Raw genomic sequence first — 5447 nt, 5'->3', positions numbered from 1 at the left:
CATATTATCTAGATCTAGACAGCATATAGATAAACGATCTTAATCTATTAGTTGAGCTTATAATGTCTATGATAATAATTAGACGCTTAACTTAAATAATTAAATGTAGGAAGTGAGAACTTGCTCCCAGTAACTCCTAACCTAAGGCTGAAAACTTCTTCAAGTCTTAACGCCTAAAGCAGGAAACATTTTTTTATGCATGTAACGAATAAACTCAAAAACTACTTGATGGATTTCCAAAATTCTAATGCCATTAGAAAGCTACATTATTACCGAGTAACATAGACTATATTTTATACTAGACATTTTTTAATTCCGCTCAAACATTGTCAATGGGCATTAATTATTCACTGATCAATTAAAAATATGTAACACTAGCTTTTACCCGCGACTCCGTCCGCGCGGAATAAAAAAAAAAAGAAAAAGAAAACGGGGTAAAAATTATCTTATGTCCTATTCCTGGTTCTAAGCTACATGCCCACCAATTTTCAATCAAATCGATTCAGCCGTTCTTGAGTTATAAATGGTGTAACTAACACGACTTTCTTTTATATATATATATATATTTATTTACGTAGACATCCTTTACATAATATAAATCACAATGAAAGCAAATTATTTTAATTAAACAATACCATAAATATAACATGATGTATTTGTTTCTTCGACCTTCAACATGTTAGTTGAAGTAAGAGCCATTTAACAGTAAAACAATAACATAAGCCAGGTACATTCTCCGTGGGTTCCATATGTTTTTCCTTTTACAATTATAGTTAGCTACTAGCCGATTTTATTAATTATTTCTCTATTATATTATAGATAGTGTTTCTTCCACTTATCAATTAAGAATAATCGATTATCATAGAGTTATTTATTATCAATATTAGTGTTAAGGATTTACTTATAGCATCATACTACGACTATGTTTGTAACTGAAGAATATAGTTGTGGTGGAAAACATCGCGGATCAAAGCTAGCATCTAATATTAAAATTTTAGATGGATTTTTGTTAGAAGGTATCTTCGGAACGGCATGTAGAACATAGTCTGGAAGAAGACATGTCCTACTTACTGAGTTTTTTTTTAATTCCGCGCAGACGGAGTAGCGGGCAACAGCTAGTAATATAAATAAAAGTTACTACTCGAAAATCTATATATTGATTTATAGAGCTTTCTATAAGGGACCCTAAACAAAAGGGAATTTATGTGTGTCGCGCAGTAGCGACCTCTGGCGTTGAAATGGAGTAAACAAAAGAATAAAGATTCTCTCTCTATGAATAAAATAAAAATAGCGCGAGATGATATCTGCGGAACGAGCTGAGTATGGAATATGCCGACTTATTATACTCCTAATAACCGGATCGTATTAACTTTGCACGTAGACCTAACAATATTTAGACACGCCACGATTCTAGTATGTAAATTGTATGTATCTAACTTAATTTATCTCAATAGACTCTTACATCTACTTTCTAAAAAAAACACACATCTTTAGTTTAGTTTTTAGTTAAAAGTTGAAAACCCAGTCATTTCAAAAGATCAACACCTAAGTACTTGTCCTTGCAGATTTAAAAGCTTTACCTTTTACCCTCCTAGTCCCTCTATGGGTACATATATGTATAATATGAGCTGACGACTCATACAAAATTAAATTCGATGCTAAAGTAAAATAACTGATAAGTTACTGTCTGTGAGTTTCATAACTCACACTATCAATGTCTTAAAGGCATTTATAGATTATTCATTTGTATCTCGCAATATCGATTCTTTTATGTTATTGTTTGGCCGTCGTTCCGTCTGGTCTCGTATCAAACGTAATTGCCAGTCAATGTATTACAAACTGCTATCTCCAACTAATCAAATTTTATTACTTTAGTTACAAGGTTGATATTTCATTGAACAGAACTAACATATTAACTACGATTGCTACTAAACTTTTGGATGAATATTAAATTATATTATAGGCTGACAATATTATGTGACCCGGTGGGCATAAGTCTAACTAAATTATGATAGCTCACTAGCAACCTCGTGTCATACATCAAAAGTGTCATGTTCTTTTTTATGTAGGTTTCACATAATACTTCTGACAAATTTAACAGCGATAGTAGCGCCTCTCTTACCGGGCCAGATATCATTTATTAACTATAGTCTTTTATATCCTTTTTGCTCAATATTCCAATAAGTATAGCAGTATTGTGCGATTAGTGGAAATAGACACTAAAATATCAAGTCGCATTAATATTAACAGATTAATTTGTTAGTTTTTTATTTAGATATTTTATCAACGACAACACAACCTAATTTGATTGCAAAACTTATAAAACAAATTATTCTTATTATTTTTGCCACGTACTATATTGATTTTAATTCATATGCAATGAAGAAGAAACAATTCCTATAATCGCTACGTAAAGCGGATTTCATTTAACGTCTTTAACTTATTTAGAGATTATAAGATCTGCATTTCCTTCATAAATATAAAAAAAGAAAATGAGTTAGTTAAACATGGCATGGGAACAGACCAACAAACTAAATCTATTTTAAAGTAATAATCATTTTACAATCATTAAAAGTAGTTTTATACGAGATTGATAAAAGTTAAATTCACCGTTCGAAATGCAAAACTGTTAACAATATGCGTGGCGGCCATCTTTGTTTTGGATGACGTTTGGACGCCATGTTGCCTCGGGTTGCGTTCCGAAACCCGTGCACGGAACAAAGGGGTTCCAGTTTCAACACAATGGGTAGTAAATGGATATCGAAGATTATATTGATTGCGATGCACAATATGCTAATTTTGTGTTTAGTATCAACAGCTACTGGCGTAAAGGGGATCGATTATCTGATCGTGCGTAGCTAAGGTGTATTATTGTTTTGATTATACCGAATATGCAATTAAAAGCTTTTTTATAGCAAACTACTTTAGTCTTCTATTTATATTAAGAACAATCGAAACCAACAATCATGCATGAGTAGTAAAAGAGGAAGTATGAAAATGGAAGAGGCGAGAGTGGTGTACCTGGACCGAGCTAATCGAAAACCGTAATCCCTGCCTACCCCTCTAAGCCACGATCGTTAGTGAAATACCGAATAACCTTTGATAAAGGTAAAAAAGTTTCTTTTTATTATAAGGTAGCAAACAAACAAGCGGCCACCTGAATTCGCAAAAATGAAGAAGCGACCGCTGCCCATATACATCTGCAATTTCAAATGTGGTGCCTACCTTGACGGAGGAGGAAACACACAGAGAGAAAATATTTCCCCATCTTAGGCGTCCCCTCCTTCATCAAATCCACTTCATTCATAAAGAAAAGGGTAGAAAAGAAAAGAGGACTAAAATAATTCTATAAATTCTTATATTTCTTTTGTCCTTTTCCCTTAATCTTATGAAAGCTCACGTGTGCACTGTTTGTTATAATAACCGTGCAGGGTTTAGCTAGAACTGTTTCAGTCTGAGCGTATCTCCACTAAATTTCAAACAATATTACAAATTAAATGTTACCAAAGAGCTTGGTTCCACGTCTAGTCGGATATTTGACTAAAGAGAAAAGGACTCTGTAAAATTAACCATTGTACTAAATAAATTCGACCATTTTTCGCAAAGGTGAGGTTAAGATGACAATTACACATTTGCATATGATGCCAGTTAGGTCTTTATAAATTCCTAACTTATCAACTATGTACACACACAAAACTAGCACACATGTAACAAAGTGTTGAACTTAAACTTTCTGATCGATTTTATTTGAAAGAGGGGAATGTGTGAGCTTGACAAGTCCTGTCTTTTAAAATTCAAAGACTCGGATGCTATCTGCTGAACATAAAATTATACGTCCTGTGGCTTACGGAACACCAACTTTCGTAATTGCACAAACTATTTTAAAACAAACGATAAGCGACATTATTGATAACTGAGGTTGAAAACCAATTTTGACTTTAAAGAAAAGTCGAGGTCGTTTCTGTTTTTTTCTGTATTGCGTTATATTATCTGATTTCTTGTCAACGATTATCTTCAAAACCTCTGGGAAAGTATTCACCAATTTGATTAAATCAAATCTTTAAATTATCTTATTATCCGCACAATTTAACTTCTTTTTCATTAACTTGGCTATTTAAAAGTAAAATTTTATGTCGTTTTTACCCCTGGTGGTACTCGAACCCACAATCCCCGGCTTAGGAGGCCGATGCCTTATCCATTAGGCCACAGGGGCGGTTAGCAATTTGAATTAAACATCGTTTTTAACAAAAAATCAATTGCAGAGCTACTCGGTTTATCTATCAACCTATAAATCGAAAGTTTAGACAATGTTTTTCATATTTAATTGCTGTTGAATTGAAAAGTTGAAAAAAAAAACAAAGACGGTGAAATGGTAACAATTTGTCGTGTCGTGTTTGGTGCTGGGTGTAGCGATCTGACGTGATGTCGACGTGGACGTGGCTGCGGTCGGAACGGTAATAAGAAGTCAATATTAGTGTGCTGGGCGGGCGGATTTGAAAGTCGCTAAGTGTGGAAAGGAATTATATTCAATTCAAATTTTATTAAAAAAAAAAATTATATACAAAAGTCCTTGTTAGCTTCTTCAAAAATTTTCTTGCATTGACCCGTATTCAATTGGCAGACTGGTTAGTCTGCTAAGATTTTTTTCGCTAACCATGATAAATTGTTATTCGAATAATTTTTTGCCGATATTAAAAATCCAAGTGCGCCGCCAGGGCCTAGCGAGACCAGCGAATCAAAATATGTTAAATACATATAAAAACTACTTCGAATAAGATTATATAAATGGTAGGTTAGATTACACTCACTCACCCCCCCCCCCCCACAATCTAGACGAGATCATAGACTTGCAAATCACCTTCGTATGCTTTATGCGAAATTATGGATACAGTGTTGAAAATATTCTGAAACTTTAATTTCCAAGATCATCCATAATACCCCAAAAATCAATTAAATTGTCAAGAACACAATAGAAAAGTTAATTCCATATTACCCGACCATATTATAACCGCTTCGGGCAGTCCGATAACAGGGCAAGTTTACACAGAGCCAATTAGTGCGCGCCCGCGGCGCTACGCCGCACAACGCAGCCTGTTCACATGCTAATTGTATCCCTGTACCCTACCCTATACGATGTACCGTACCCTGTACCCTCCCGGAGTAATAGATACGACTCGCTATCTCCGCAGTATTAGAAAACTTTAGACGACACAAACATAATTTTCCTAAACTGTCTTTGTCTGCGACCGAACGATAACGTGACTTCTATATTTTATTAAAATTAAAAGAAGTAACAGTTGTCTGTGGTTTTATGCTCTTAACAACATTTTTGTAATTGTCTACATTACTTTCAGATTATTAAAGGATTCTTTGCTAACGAAGTAAGTACAAACTAAAATATGGACAATCTTAAAATTAAAGGTTATTAAAGTTATTTACGTTTCTTT

At 33.9% G+C, this 5447-nt stretch overlaps 1 non-coding gene across 1 annotated transcript; it reads right to left on the bottom strand.

The window, feature by feature from the left end:
- Positions 1–4140: 4140 nt before the first annotated feature.
- Trnar-ccu lies at positions 4141–4213 on the bottom strand. The gene has a single exon. It is a non-coding gene; the product is annotated as a tRNA-Arg (tRNA).
- Between the last annotated feature and the right edge of the window lie 1234 nt (positions 4214–5447).

Source organism: Papilio machaon, chromosome 25, assembly GCF_912999745.1.
Source record: "Papilio machaon chromosome 25, ilPapMach1.1, whole genome shotgun sequence".
NCBI lineage: Eukaryota > Metazoa > Arthropoda > Insecta > Lepidoptera > Papilionidae > Papilio > Papilio machaon.
This window is presented reverse-complemented; position numbering and strand designations above follow the sequence as displayed.